The sequence below is a fragment of the Oncorhynchus tshawytscha genome, linkage group LG14 (assembly GCF_018296145.1).
Source record: "Oncorhynchus tshawytscha isolate Ot180627B linkage group LG14, Otsh_v2.0, whole genome shotgun sequence".
Taxonomy (NCBI): Eukaryota; Metazoa; Chordata; class Actinopteri; order Salmoniformes; family Salmonidae; genus Oncorhynchus; species Oncorhynchus tshawytscha.
The window spans coordinates 44,707,755-44,724,443 of NC_056442.1; positions in this window are offsets into that span (position 1 = coordinate 44,707,755).

Here is a 16,689-nt window from a genome sequence, read left to right on the forward strand (position 1 = left end):
TCTAACTCCCTCTCTCCCTCTCTCCCTTTGTTTTCTAACTCTCTCTCTCCCTCTGTTTTCTAACTCCCCCTCTCTCTCTCCCTTTGTTTTATAACTCTCTCCCCCTCTCTCTCTCTCCCTCTCTCTCCCTCTGTTTTCTAACACCACTCTCTCTCTCCCTCTGTTATCTAACTCCCTATCTCTCTCTCTCTCTCCCTCTCTCTCTCCCCCTCTCTCGCTCTCTTTCTCTCTCTCTCCCTCTGTTTTCTAACTCCCTTTCCCTCCCTCTCTCTCTCCCTTTGTTTTCTAATTCTCTCTCTCTCACTCTGTTTTCTAACTCCCCCTCTCTCTCCCTCTGTTTTCTACCTCCCTCTCTCCCTCTCTCCCTCTGTTTTCTAACTCCCCCTCTCTCTCTCTCCCTCTTTTCTAACTCCCTCTCTCCCTCTCTCCCTTTGTTTTCTAACTCTCTCTCTCCCTCTGTTTTCTAACCCTCTCCCTTTGTTTTATAGCTCTCCCCCTCTCTCTCTCCCTCTCTCTCCCTCTGTTTTCTAACACCACTCTCTCTCTCCCTCTGTTATCTAACTCCCTATCTCTCTCTCCCTCTCTCTCTCCCCCTCTCTCGCTCTCTTTCTCTCTCTCTCCCTCTGTTTTCTAACTCCCTTTCCCTCCCTCTCTCTCTCCCTCTGTTTTCCAACTCCCTCTCTCCCTCTCTCCCTTTCTTTTCTAACTATCTCGCTCCCTCTGTTTCATAACTCTCTCCCTCCCTCCCTTTGTTTTATAACTCTCCCCCTCCCTCCCTTTGTTTTATAACTCTCTCTCTCTCCCTTTGTTTTCTAACCCCCCTCTCTCCCTCTGTTTTCTAACTCCTTTCCATCCCTCTCTCTCTCCCTTTGTTTTCTAACTCCCTCTCTCTCTCTCCCTTTGTTTTCTAACTCCCCCTCTCTCTCTCTCCCTATTTCTTCTAACTCCCTCTCTGTCTCTCTCCCTTAGTTTTCTAACTCTCTCTCTCTACCTCTGTTTTCTAACTCTCTATCTCTACCTCTGTTTTCTAACTCCCTCTCTCTCTCTCCCTCTCCCTCTCTCTCTCACTCTCCCTCTCCCTGTCTCTCTCTCCCACTCCCTGTTTTCTAACTCCCTCTCTCTGTCTCTCTCTCTCTCGCTCCCTGTTTTCTAACTCTCTCTCTCTGTCTCTCTCTCTCAAACACCTCCTCCCCCTCCTTCTCCCTCCTTCTCTGTTCTAACTCCCCCTCTCTGTCTCTCTGTCTCTTTTTATCTCTCTTTTCTAACGTTCTCTCTCCGTTTTCTTTTCTATACTCTACTCTACCACCTTCTGACTCTCTGCACTACTGTTTTAAGAACTGGAGTAATTCCAGTAAATGTGAAGGGTTTTGTAGAAGCATGGAGCCAGGCTGCTATATGACGGATGGTGGGACCTCTAGCCAATAGAGGAGCCGGTTGGAATTGATCTGCGGTTTCATAGCAGCACAGCCCTTAGTGTCATAACTGACCAGACCATTAGGATACAAGGTATACTTCTATAGTACATCTATTAGTGAATTGAGCCATACACCACGATCAATGCTTATGATATTGGGCCATTGTGTCTGGCAAGAGGCTTCGATATATTAGCCTGCATAGCTGGTATAGGGAAAGGGAGGGGGAGAAGCAGGTAGGGGTAGGGAGAGGGAGAAGGTGAGAGCGAGAGGGAGAGGCAGGGAGGGGTAGGGAGAGAGTCAATGGAGCGGGAGAGGGAGGGGGAGAGGCAGGCAGGGGTAGGGAGGGGTAGGGAGAGGGAGAAGGTGAGAGAGAGGGAGAGGGAGCGGCAGGGAGGGGTAGGGAGAGAGTCAAGGGAGAAGGAGAGGGAGGGGGGGAGAGGCAGGAAGGAGTAGGGAGGGGTAAGGAGAGGGAGAAGGTGAGAGAGAGAGGGGAGGGGAGAGGCAGGGAGGAGTAGGGAGGGGTAGGGAGAGGGAGAAGGCGAGAGAGAGAGGGAGAGGGGGAGAGGCAGGGAGGAGTAGGGAGGGGTAGGGAGAGGGAGAAGGCGAGAGAGAGAGGGAGGGGGGAGAGGCAGGGAGGGGTAGGGAGGGGTAGGGAGAGGGAGAAGGCGAGAGAGGAAGAGGGGAGAGGCAGGGAGGGGTAGGGAGAGGTAGGGAGAGGGAGAAGGCGAGAGAGAGAGGGAGAGGGGAGAGGCAGGGAGGAGTAGGGAGGGGTAGGGAGAGGGAGAAGGTGAGAGAGAGGGAGGGGGAGAGGCAGGGAGGGGTAGGGAGAGGGAGAAGGCGAGAGAGAGAGGGAGAGGGGAGAGGCAGGGAGGAGTAGGGAGGGGTAGGGAGAGGGAGAAGGCGAGAGAGAGAGGGAGGGGGAGAGGCAGGGAGGGGTAGGGAGAGAGTCGAGGGACGGGGAGAGGGAGGGGAGAGGCAGGCAGGGGTATGGAGGGGTAGGGAGAGGGAGAAGGCGAGAGAGAGAGGGGAGGGGAGAGGCATGGAGGGGTAGGGAGAGAGTCAAGGGAGAGGGGGAGGGGGGGGAGAGGCAGGCAGGGGTAGGGAGAGAGTCAAGGGAGAGGGAGGAGGAGAGGCAGGCAGGGGTAGGGAGAGGGAGAATGCGAGAGAGAGAGAGGGAGAGGGAGAGGCAGGGAGGAGTAGGGAGAGAGTCAAGGGAGAGGGAGAGGGGAGGGGAGAGGCAGGCAGGGGTAGTGAGGGGTATGGAGAGGGAGAAGGTGAAAGAGAGGGAGAGGGGAGAGGCAGGGAGGGGTAGGGAGGGGTAGGGAGAGGAAGGGGAGAGGCAGTGAGAGAGAGGGAGAATGTGAGAGAGAAATGGAGAAAAAGTACATCCATATGCATGGCTGTGCAGTTCAGTTGGCTTTAGCTGGTAGAGCTTCTGCAACATCAACAGATCAATCACACACACACACACACACACACACACACACGTCTACGTCATGAGCCATGGGCAGCTCCTAACTCAGGTCAGCCTATTTCAGCACCACGGACAGCAACATTCCTCACTTATATTATGTACTATAGTTCTTTGTGTGCCTCCATATCTTTAGTCTCTAGTTCTGCTGCATCTTTGCTCCTGCTTGCTGCCTGCTCTTGCTTGGCTTCTTCAAGGCCATTACAATTATACAGCCTGTCAGTGAATTTGTGAGCAAAAAAAAAGAAGAAAAATGGAAATCCATGTAAACAAGCAGTAGATTGGGATGACTACAGTACAACACTCTGACGTGAGGCACACTAACACTGTAAAGTCCTGTAGTCTGCATGCTGCCAACAGAGAGACAGGAACACTGATGAGTTACATGGTCACTATCCCTCTCTCCTCTCTCTCTCTTCATCCTCCTCTCCGTCTTCCTTTACTTTCGGAACATAGAACTACTCTCCATCATAGTCTCAAATATGCATACAGACCTCAATCAAAGTTTCTCAAACAGAAATAGATTGAAATAGATAGAGAATGGTGTTGTTAAAGGAGCCATAGAATGGATGCAGGGCACGATGTTCTGTTGATTGACAATATGAATGGAGGTCTATGTAAAGCTTGCCTGCAGCCTGAGCCTAACAAAGACATTGTGCTGGGAGGGAAAGAGAGAAAAAGAGAGAGGGGGGATAGAGTGATTACTAGCTGCCCAGCTGCTAGAGCCCTGAGAGATATTCATTCTCAATTGGTATTTCAGATTGGCTTTTCAAATACAGCTATTGCTATTACGTACCATCCATTTCCATTCACTCTAGAACCGTTTCACACCACTAGAGTTGAACTATTTCTATTACTCAATGATCACTGAGGTAATTATTCAACAGGACATGACTGAAGTACGCTAAGTGACACAGGGGTTCTTAGTCAGAGGAATAGAAAGAAGAAGACAAGAAGAGACAGCATTTTGAGGAATGGAGGATTTTAAGAGAGTCCCGCTATCTGCTTTCAGCTCCCTCTTCCTTGAGCCTCAGCCCAGCCTCCCTAAAGTGCTTTACTTCCATGTTATATTGTGTGTTCTCTCTAGTACCCCTACTTATATGGCCCAGATGTGGATCAAGCAGATTCCCAGAATGAGAGTCTGTGTCAGTATGGAGTGGAGATTTAATGGTAAAGGATGGAGGGATGACTTCAGGGGAGGAAAGGGTTGGAGGATATAGGGATGGATGGAGGAAGAGTGGAAAAGATTCACCTCATAGACACGCTGTTTGGAGTGGAAGATGAGCAATATGAGGAGAATGGAGAGAGGGGAGGAAGGAGAGATGGAGGACAGTTAGGCCAAAGGGAGGGAGAGAGAGAGAGAGTAGGGAAATTCATCCTGGAATTTCCAAGAGCTGAGGTTGTCTGCCATTGGCCTAATGAGCAAGAACCTGAAGAACCTGAGCAAGAACCAAACAATTGAAATACAGACATTGTCATCCTACAAGAAACATGGTATAGAGGAAATGGACCCACTGGTTGCCCTCTAGGTTACAGAGAGCTGGTAGAACCATCCACCACACTATCCGGTGTGAAACACGGAAGGAACTCTAATTTGGTAATTTGGTATAGAACAGACCTAACTCACTTTATTAAATAAATAAACAGGAACATTTTACATTTGGCTAAACATTCAAAAGGAAATGATCTCAGCAGAGAAAAACAGAGAAAAATATCCTCCTGTGTGCTACCTATATCCCCCACTAGAATCCCCATACTTTAATGAAGACAGCTTCTCCATCCTGGAGGGGGAAATCAATCATTTCCAGACCCAAGGAAATGTACTAGTCTGGGATGATCTAAATGCCAGAACTGGACAGGAACCTGACACCCTCAGCACACAGGGGGACAACCACCTACCTGGAGGTGACAGCATTCCTTATGACAACATAACTAACAAAATTCCTGCATAACCATCACAATTCCTGCAGCTCTGTCACATGCTGGGTATGTACATAGTCAATGGTAGGCTTCGAGGGGACTCCTATGGTAGGTGCACCTATAGCTCATCTCTTCACAGTAGGACTGTAGACTACTTTATCACTGACCTCAACCCAGAGTCTCTCAGAGCGTTCACAGTCAGCCCACTGACACCCCTATCAGACCACAGCAAAATCACAGTCTAATTGAACAGAGCAATACACAATCATGAGGCATCAAAGACAAAGGAACTGAATAATATTAAGAAAGGCTATAGTAGTGTGAAAGTAGTGTGGAAACCTACCAAAAAACAATTAGGCAACAACAAATTCAATCATTTTTAGACAACTTCCTAGACAAAACATTCCACTGTAATAGCAAAGGTGTAAACTTGGCAGTAGAAAACTTAAACAATATATTTGACCTCTCAACTTCCCTATCAAATCTTAAAATGTCAAACAGAAAACCGAAGAAAATGAACAACAATGACAAATAGTTTGATGAGGAATGCAAAAACCTAAGAAAGAAATTGAGAAGCCTATCCAACTAAAAAAATAGATACCCAGAAAACCTGAGCCTACACCTTCACTATGGTAAATCACTACAACAATACTGAAATACATTACGGAAAAAGAAGGAACAGCACGTCCGAAATCAGCTCAATGTAATTGAAGAATCCATAGACTCTAACAACACAAAGAATTATCTATCCAAAATGGAGATGTATGGGTAAACCACTTCTCCAATCTTTTTGGCCCAATAACAAAGAACAAAGAGCAAAAACATATACATGATCAAATAAAAATCTTAGAATCAGATATTAAAGACACCAGAACCCACTGGATTCTCCAATTATATTGAATGAACTACAGGACAAAATACAAACCCTCCAACCCCAAAAAGGCCTCTGGTGTTGATGGTATCCTGAAATGATAAATTAAATGATCAAATATACAAACCACAAATCCAATTGGCTATACTTCAACAAATCTTCAGTTCTTGTATCTTACCCAATATTTGGAACGAAGGACCCCAATCCACAAAAGTGGAGACACATTTTACCCCAATAACTACCGTGGGATATGTGTCATCAGCAACCTTGGGAAAATCCTCTGCATTATCATTAACAGCAGACATGTAAATTTCCTCAGTGAAAACAAGGTACTGAGCAAATGTCAAAGTGACTTTTTACCAAATTACCGTACGACAGCCCACATATTCACCCTGCACACCCTAATTGGCAAACAAACAAACCAAAACAAAGGCAAAGTCTTCTCATGCTTTGTTGATTTCAAAAAAGCTTTTGTCTCAATTTGGCATGAGGGTCTGCTATACAAATTGATGGAAAATGGAGTTGGGAAAAAAAACAGGGTACCCTAGTGGTTAGAGCTTTGGACTAGTAACCGGAAGGTTGCAAGTTAAATCCCCGAGCTGACAAGGTACAAATCTGTCGTTTTGCCCCTGAACAGGCAGTTAATCCACCGTTCCTAGGCCGCCATTGAAAATAAGAATTTGTTCTTAACTGACTTGCCTAGTTAAATAAAGGTCCATTTTTTTTAAATCCATGTACACAAACAACTAGTTTGTGGATAAAATTGGCAAAAAACACACATATTTCTTTCCACAGAGCTATGGGGTGAGACAGGAATGCAGCTTAAGCCCCACCCTCTTCAACATATGTATCCACGATTGGCGAGGGCACTAGAACAGTCTGCAGCACCCAGCCTCACCCTACCAGAATCTGATGTCAAATGTTTACTGTTTGCTGATGATCTGGTGCTTCTGTCACCAACCAAGGAGGGCCTACAACAGCACCTAGATCTTCTGCACAGATTCTGTCAGACCTGGGCCCTGACAGTAAATCTCAGTACGAAAGAAATTATGGTGTTCCAAAAAAGTCCAGTTGCCAGGACCACAAATACAAATTCCAAATTGAGACTCTGCATGCAGTATTCTGCAGAAATATCCCCTGTGTACAATATAAAACACCAAATAATGCATGCAGAGCAGAATTAGCCCGATACCCGCTAATTATCAAAATCCAGAAAAGAGCCATTAAATTCTACAACCACCTAAAAGGAAGAGATTCCCAAAACATCCATAGCAAAGCCATCACCACAGAGATATGAACCTGGAGAAGAGTCCCCCAAGCAAGCTGGTCCTGGCGCTCTGTTCACAAACACAAACAGAGCCCACAGAGCCCCAGGCCAGCAAAACAATTAGACACAATTAATCATGAGAAAACAAAAAAAAATTAAAAAAAATAAATTGCTAGATAATTCTAGCATACTAGAAAGCTATTTGGCCCTAAACAGAGTGTACACAGAATACCTGACCACTGTGACTGATCTTTGACTATGTACAGACTCAGTGAGCATAGCCTTGCTATTGAGAAAGGCCGCCGTAGGCAGACATGGCTCTCAAGAGAAGACAGGCTATGTGCACAATGCCCACAAAATGAGATGGAAACTGAGCTGGACTTCCTAACCCTCCTGCCAAATGTATGACCATTTTAGAGACACATATTTCACACAGATCTGCTAAGAATTTCAAAAAACAAATCCAATTTGATAAACTCCCATATCTACTGGGTGAAATTCCACAGTGTGCCATCACAGCAGCAAGATGTGTGACCTGTTACCAGAAGAAAAAGGCAACCAGTGAAGAACAAACACCATTGTAAATACAACCCATATTTATGTTTATGTATTTCCCCTTTGTACTTTAATCTAGTAACTCCCAATCCCGGGTCCGGGAGCGTAATCATCGAATGACACTAATTAGCATAATGCAACGGACATAAATATTCCTAGAAAATATTCCTATTCAGGAAAATCACAAGTGAAATATATTGAGATACAGCTTAGCCTTTTGGTAATCACCCTGTCATCTCAGATTTTCAAAATATGCTTTTACAACCAAAGCTAGACAAGCATTTGTGTAAGTTTATCGATAGCCTAGCATAGCATTTTGTCCAGCTAGCAGCAGGTAACTTGGTCACGGAAATCAGAAAATAAATCAAATTAAATCGTTTACCTTTGATGAGCTTTGGATGTTTTCACTCACGAGACTCCCAGTTAGATAGCCAATGTTCCTTTTTTCCAAAAATATTATTTTTGTAGGCGAAATAGCTCCGTTTGTTCTTCACATTTGGCCGAGAAATCGCCCGGAAATTGCAGTCACGAAAACGCCGAAAAATACTCCAAATTAGCTCCATAATATCGACAGAAACATGGCAAACGTTGTTTATAATCAATCCTCAAGGTGTTTTTCAAATATCTATTCGATAATATATCCACCGGGACAATTGTTTTTTCAGTAGGACCGATTGGAATAATGGCTACCTCTGTATTTTACGCGATAATCACTCTGAGAGCCATCAGGTGACCACTTGCGCAATGTAGCTGCCTACGGGTATTCTTCAACATAAATGCGTAAAACTACGTCACAATGCTGTAGACACCTTGGGGAATACGGAGAAAAAGTAATCTGGTTGATAGCCCATTCACTGCTCAATAGGGACGCATTGGAACGCAGAGCTTTCAAAAGATGAGTCACTTCCGGATTGGATTTTTCTCAGGCTTTCGCCTGCAATATCAGTTCTGTTATACTCACAGACAATATTTTTACAGTTTTGGAAACTTTAGAGTGTTTTCTATCCTAAGCTGTCAATTACATGCATATTCTAGCATCTTGTCCTGACAAAATATCCTGTTTACTACAGGAATGTTATTTTTCCAAAAATGAAAATACTGCCCCCTAGTCACAAAAGGTTATTAACTATTTGCACATCGTTCCAGTACTATAGACAGACATAGTGACATTTGTAATGTCACAATTATGTTGGAACTTGTGTGAGTGTAATACTTACTCTTCATATTTTATTGTTTACTTCACTTATTTCACATGTTTATCCATTTCACTTGCTTTGGTAATGTAAACATATGTTTCCCGTGCCAATAAAGTCATTTAATTGAAATTGAATTGAGAGGAAGATAGAGAGGAGAGAAAGAAAGATAGAGAAAAAATAATATAGAAAAAGAGAGGAAGACAGGGAGAGGAAGACAGGGAGAGGAATACAGAGATAGAGGGAGACAGATATAAAGAGAGGAAGACAGAGGGAGAGGGAGATAGATAGAAAGAGAGGAAGACAGAGAGAGAGGGAGATAGATAGAAAGAGAGGAAGACAGAGAGAGAGGGAGATAGATAGAAAGAGAGGAAGACAGAGAGAGAGGGAGATAGGTAGAAAGAGAGGAAGACAGAGAGAGAGGGAGATAGATAGAAAGAGAGGAAGACAGAGAGAGAGGGAGATAGAAAGACATGAAGACAGAGAGAGAGGGAGATAGTTAGAAAGAGAGGAAGACAGAGAGAGGGAGATAGATAGAAAGAGGGAGATAGAGAGAGAGGGATATAGATAGAAAGAGAGGAAGACAGAGAGGGAGATAGATAGAAAGAGGTAGACAGAGAGAGAGAGAGAGGGAGATAGATAGAAAGAGAGGAAGATAGAGAGAGAGGGAGATAGATAGAAAGAGAGGAATACAGAGAGAGGGAGATACATAGAAAGAGAGGAAGACAGAGAGAGGAATACAGAGTGAGGGAGATAGAAAGAGAGGAAGACAGAGAGAGGAATTCAGAGTGAGGGAGATACATAGAAAGAGAGGAAGACAGAGAGAGGGAGATAGATAGAAAGAGAGGAAGACAGAGAGAGAGGGAGATAGATAGAAAGAGAGGAAGACAGAGAGAGGGAGATAGATAGAAAGAGAGGAAGACAGAGAGAGGGAGATAGATAGAGAGAGGAATACAGAGTGAGGGAGATAGATAGAAAGAGAGGAAGACAGAGAGAGGGAGATAGATAGAAAGAGAGGAAGACAGAGAGAGAGGGAGATAGATAGAAAGAGAGGAAGATAGAGAGAGAGGGAGATAGATAGAAAGAGAGGTAGACAGTGAGAGAGCAAAAGCAGAGAATGAAAAATTGCACCCCTAAATCAACAAAGTCTGGGATTTGGGTTGGGCGCTGTAGTGTGGATTGTTTTTTCATTAGATGAGTGTAGGGTGAGATTATGTTCCATGGTTTTGTGGCTGTTAAATGTGTGTGTGTGTTTGTGTGTATGCCTGAGTGCAGGCCCATGCATGTGAATGAGTGTGTTCCTGCTTGTGTGTACAGTATGTGTTTTAGTATCCACAAAACATCTGTCGGTGCTGATTTGATCATGTTGTGTTTAACAGGGTTGATTCCACCATGTGGAGTAGTGGTTTAACTGGTGGGCTCAGTTTTGGTAGATAGCTAGGCCAGATTGTCAGCTACGCTGGTTGGTACACCACGAGGCAAGTCGACTTGGACCTAGACAGGACCTTATCAGCTAGCTAGGAGTAGACACATGTCTGGTAGTGCTGAGGGTACAAACACATGCACACACACATATGGCGGAGAAGGGTGTCATCTTACGATTTCCAACCCGTTGTTGCTATTTTGTGACTTTTTTCATGTTTATCTGTATGTATTGTTTTACAATGAGTTGTCACATGACCGGCTAAGCACTGCTGGACATCAGATCTACCAAAAACGATGCAGGCGTAGATGCGGCAGACCTGGTGAGATTGAGACTAAGAGAATATCGACCGGCACTCTCCTCCGTTCTATTGGCAAATGTCCAGTCACTAGGGAATAAGATGGACAAGCTTTGTTCGAGTGTCTCCTATCAGAGAGACTTGAAAAGCTGCAATATCATATACCTTGCAGAGACGTCGCTGGATGACTCTATGTAGGTAGAGCTCAGTGGTTTCTCCATCCAGCAGCAGGATCGGACGAAGGCAGCCTCAGTCAAGTCCAAAAGGGAGGAGTGTGTCTCTTCATGAACAACTGGTGCGCTGCTTCCAATATGAATGAAATCTCTAGCTTTTGCTCACCTGATACAGAATACCCCATGGTAAACTTTAATCTACCAAGAGAGTTTTAATCTATAATCATCACGATTGTATACATCCGTCCACAAGCCAACACCACCGCTCACCCAGACGCAGCGTTTCTGATGGACGGAGACTAACGCGGGGAGACTTAAAACTGTTCTACCTCACTTTTCCCAACCGATCTCCTGCGCCACTAGGGGTTCTAAACCTCTAGACCACTTTTGTTCACAGAAACACATATCAGGCCCTCCCATGTCCTCTCTTCAGCAAATCTGACCATGACTCTACTCACCTACTTCCTGTTTACAAAAAAAAGCTCAAACAGGAAGTGGTTGGATGTAGCAGACACAAGGCTACTGTTTTGCTAGGACAGACTGGGATATGATCCGAGATTCATCCAATAGTATTGAGGAGTTTACAACATCAGTCACAGGCTTCATCAATGAGTGCATAGACAACGTCGTTGCCACAGTGAAAGTGTCCAAACCAAAAACCATGGATTAACGACAATATCCACGCTGGACTAGAGCTACCACTTACAAGAAACGGGACACGGGGGAACGGTTTTCCTTCTCTACTGAGGAACAAAGGATCGGACCAATATGCAGCGTCGTAAGTGTTCATTATTTTATTCAATAGCACTGAACACTAAAAATACAAAGTAACAAGTACAAAGTACCGAAACAGTTCTGTCTGGTAACTAAAACAAAGACAGAAAACAACTGAGAAAACATAGTGGGAAAACAGGCTGCCTAAGTATGGTTCTCAATCAGAGACAACTATAAACAGCTGCCTCTGATTGGGAACCATACCAAGCCAAACACAGAAATACAAAAACATAGAACAACACATAGAATGCCCACCCCAACTCACGCCCTGACCAAACTAAAATAGAGACATAAAAAAGGAACTAAGGTCAGGACGTGACACACGGACATAGACGCATACAAGAAAGCCTGCCACGACCTCTGACGAGACATCAAACATGTAAAAGGACAATATGGGAGGAAGGTGGAATCCTATTACACCAGCTCCGACACTCGTCCCATGTGGCAGACGATAACGAACAACAAAGGGAAACCCAGCCATGAGATGCCTAGTGATGCAGAATTCCCTAACGAGCTAAATGCTTTCCATGCTTGCTAAGAGGAATACAACATTAAGTCTTGAGTGAAATCCCCTGTTGTTCCAGATGACTGTGTGAGCTCACTCTCTGTGACCGATGTGAGTAAAACCTTTAAAGAGGTTAACACTCGCAAGGCTGCCAGGCCAGATGGATTTCAAAGCATGTGCAGACTAGCTGGCAAGTGTCTTCACAGACATTTTCAATCTCTCCTCGTCCCAATCTGTAATCCCAGCATGTTTCAAACTGACCACCATTGTCCCTGTTCCCAAGAGCTCCAAGCTAACTCGCCCTGTAGCACTCACATCTGTAATTATGAAGTGTTTTGAAAAGCTGGTCCCTACACACATCAACACCATCATCGTCTGGGCTGTAGTAAAGAGGGCAGAGAGCTTAAAGTTCCTTTGCATCCACATCACTGAGTATTTAACATGGTCCACACACAACTGCACAGTCGTGAAGCCCAACAGTGCCTCTTCCCCCTCAGGAGGCTGAAAAGATTTGGCATGGGCCTTCAGATCCTCTTAAAGCACCATCGAGAGCGTCTTGACTGGCTAGGTTATCGCTTGGTATGGCAAATGCACCATCTTCATCCACAATGCGCTACAGAGGATGGTGCGGACTATGGATGAAGATTTCCTGAAAATCAACCAAGTTCAAAACCAGGAATAATTCATATTTATCCCGAGAGTCCCGGGAAACGGCAGAATTCTGCACCCCCTTATCGACTTGGCTGTGCCACTTTGTAAAGATTTCAGAGCAAATTACACTGATATTTAGTAATGATAGAGTCACTATCTTTGATCGCCATTGACATTGCTGTGAATTATGAAACAGGCCGTTCATAAATTATGAGCAATATCCTCCGTGTTGGGGAAGCTACTCTGACATGATAGTTTAACAAGCTACCAATTACTTCACAATGAAAGATGTTAAGCTACCCTATAAAGCGGCCCTTACTAAGGAAAATATAGTTAACTTAACTACTTTTTAAATGTAACTTTAGTTAACTAGATACAAACTACTTAGTGAAAAATGCTATACAGTACCAGTCAAAAGGTTGAACACACTGTCACGGCTTCTAGGAGTAGTGGGTGGAGAAGTCTAACTAAACAAAACTAACTGAAACATAAAAGGGGATCGGTGGCAGCGAGTAGACCGGCGACGACGACCGCCGAGCGCAGCCCGAACAGGAAGAGGAACCACCTTTGGCGGGATTCGTGACAGTACCCCCCTCCTGACGCGCGGCTCCCGCAGCGCGCCAACCCCGGCCTCGGGGGCGAGCCGGAGGGCGAGGCGCAGGGCGATCCGGATGGAGGCGATGGAAATGCCTTAGTAGTGATAGATCCACGAGATACTGCAGGCCCCTCACCCGGCGTCTCGAGTCCAGAACAGCTCGTACCGTGTCTATCTCTCCCCCTGTCTCTCTATCCTATCATTCTGTCACTGTCACTCTATCCTCTCATTCTATCTCTCTATCCTATCATTCTGTCTCTCTATCCTATCAATCATTCAGTCCCTGTCTCTCTATTCTATCATTCTGCCTCTCTATCCTGTCATTGTGTCTCTCTATCCTATCATTCTGTCTCTCTATTCTATCATTCTGCCTCTCTATCCTATCATTCTGTCTCTCTATCCTATCATTCTGTCTCCCTATCCTATCATTCTGTCTCTCTATCCTATCATTCTGTCTCTCTAGCCTATCATTCTGTCTCCCTGCCCTATCATTCTGTCATTCTGTCTCTCTATCATATCATTCTCTCTCTATCCTATCATTCTGTCTCTCTATCCTATCATTCTGTCTCTCTATCCTCTCATTCTGTCTCTCTATCCTATCATTCTGTCTCTCTATCCTGTCATTGTGTCTCTCTAACCTATCATTCTGTCTCTCTATCCTATCATTCTGTCTCTTTATTCTATCATTCTATTTCTCTATCCTATCATTCTGTCTCTCTGTCCTGTACTTTTGTCTCTTTATTCTATCATTCTATTTCTCTATCCTCTCATTCTGTCTCTCTATCCTCTCATTCTGTCTCTCTATCCTCTCATTCTGTCTCTCTATCCTATCATTCTGTCTCTCTATCCTATCATTCTGTCTCTTTATTCTATCATTCTATTTCTCTATCCTATCATTCTGTCTCTCTGTCCTGTACTTTTGTCTCTTTATTCTATCATTCTATTTCTCTATCCTCTCATTCTGTCTCTCTATCCTCTCATTCTGTCTCTCTATCCTCTCATTCTGTCTCTACCCTGTCATTGTGTCTCTCTATCCTCTCATTCTGTCTCTGTATCCTCTCCTTCTGTCGCTCTATCCTATCATTCTGTCTCTCTTCTCTCATCCTGTCTCTCTATCCTATCATTCTGTCTCTCTATCCTATCATTCTGTCTCTCTATCCTATGATTTTCTCTCTATCCTATCATTCTGTCTCTCTATCCTATCATTGTGTCTCTCTTACACCAAGCCCCTTTCTAACATTTATATATCTCTCTCTTTCCCTTTCTCTTTCCCACTCTCCATCCTCTGTCTGTCCCTCCTCCTTGACTCTCAGTATCTCTTCCTCTCTCTTTCCCCTTCTCTTTCACACTCTCCATCCTCTCTGTGCCTCCTCCCCAACTCTCAGCATCTCTCCCTTTCTCTTTCTCTTTCTCTTTCACACTCTCCATCCTCTGTCTGTCCCTCCTCCCTGACTCTCAGCATCTCTCCCTTTCTCTTTCCCTTTCTCTTTCACACTCTCCATGCTCTGTCTGTCCCTCCTCCCTGACTCTCAGCATCTCTCCCTTTCTCTTTCCCTTTCTCTTTCACACTCTCCATGCTCTGTCTGTCCCTCCTCCTTGACTCTCAGTATCTCTTCCTCTCTCTTTCCCCTTCTCTTTCACACTCTCCATCCTCTGTCTGTCCCTCCTCCCCAACTCTCAGCATCTCTTCCTTTCTCTTTCCCTTTCTCTTTCCCACTCTCCATCCTCTGTCTGTCCCTCCTCCCCAACTCTCAGCATCTCTCCCTTTCTCTTTCCCACTCTCCATCCTCTGTCTGTCCCTCCTCCCCAACTCTCAGCATCTCTTCCTTTCTCCTTCACACTCTCCATCCTATGTCTGTCCCTCCTCCCCAACTCTCAGCATCACTTCCTTTCTCTTTCTCTTTCCCACTCTCCATCCTCTGTCTGTCCCTCCTCCCCAACTCTCAGCATCTCTCCCTTTCTCTTTCCCTTTCTCTTTCCCACTCTCCATCCTCTGTCTGTCCCTCCTCCCCAACTCTCAGCATCTCTTCCTTTCTCCTTCACACTCTCCATCCTCTGTCTGTCCCTCCTCCCCAACTCTCAGCATCTCTTCCTTTCTCCTTCACACTCTCCATCCTATGTCTGTCCCTCCTCCCCAACTCTCAGCATCACTTCCTTTCTCTTTCTCTTTCCCACTCTCCATCCTCTGTCTGTCCCTCCTCCCTAACTCTCAGCATCTCTCCCTTTCTCTTTCCCACTCTCCATCCTCTGTCTGTCCCTCCTCCCTAACTCTCAGCATCTCGTCCTTTCTCCTTCACACTCTCCATCCTATGTCTGTCCCTCCTCCCCAACTCTCAGCATCTATTCCTTTCTCCTTCACACTCTCCATCCTCTGTCTGTCCCTCCTCCCCAACTCTCAGCATCTCTTCCTTTCTCCTTCACACTCTCCATCCTCTGTCTGTCCCTCCTCCCCAACTCTCAGCATCACTCTCCATTCTGTCTGTCCCTCCTCCCCAACTCTTCTCTTCCTTTTCCCACTCTCCATCCTCTGTCTGTCCCTCCTCCCCAACTCTCAGCATCTCTTCCTCTCTTTCTTTCCCTGTTTCTCTTTCAGCATCTCTTCCTCTCTCTTTCCCTTTCTCTTTCACACATTCCATCCTCTGTCTGTCCCTCCTCCCCAACTATCAGCATTCAGCATCTCTCCCTTTCTCTTTCCCTTTCTCTTTCCCACTCTCCATCCTCTGTCTGTCCCTCCTCCCCAACTCCCAGCATCTCTCCCTTTCTCTTTCCCTTTCTCTATCCTCTCATTCTGTCTCTCTATCCTCTCATTCTGTCTCTCTATCCTCTCATTCTGTCTCTACCCTGTCATTGTGTCTCTCTATCCTCTCATTCTGTCTCTGTATCCTCTCCTTCTGTCGCTCTATCCTATCATTCTGTCTCTCTTCTCTCATCCTGTCTCTCTATCCTATCATTCTGTCTCTCTATCCTATCATTGTGTCTCTCTTACACCAAGCCCCTTTCTAACATTTATATATCTCTCTCTTTCCCTTTCTCTTTCCCACTCTCCATCCTCTGTCTGTCCCTCCTCCTTGACTCTCAGTATCTCTTCCTCTCTCTTTCCCCTTCTCTTTCCCACTCTCCATCCTCTGTCTGTCCCTCCTCCTTGACTCTCAGTATCTCTTCCTCTCTCTTTCCCCTTCTCTTTCACACTCTCCATCCTCTCTGTGCCTCCTCCCCAACTCTCAGCATCTCTCCCTTTCTCTCTCAGCATCTCTCCCTTTCTCTTTCCCTTTCTCTTTCCCACTCTCCATCCTCTGTCTGTCCCTCCTCCCCAACTCTCAGCATCTCTCCCTTTCTCTTTCCCTTTCTCTTTCCCACTCTCCATCCTCTGTCTGTCCCTCCTCCCCAACTCTCAGCATCTCTCCCTTTCTCTTTCCCTTTCTCTTTCCCACTCTCCATCCTCTGTCTGTCCCTCCTCCCTAACTCTCAGCATCTCTCCCTTTCTCTTTCCCTTTCTCTTTCCCACTCTCCATCCTCTGTCTGTCCCTCCTCCCTAACTCTCAGCATCTCTCCCTTTCTCTTTCACACTCTCCATCCTC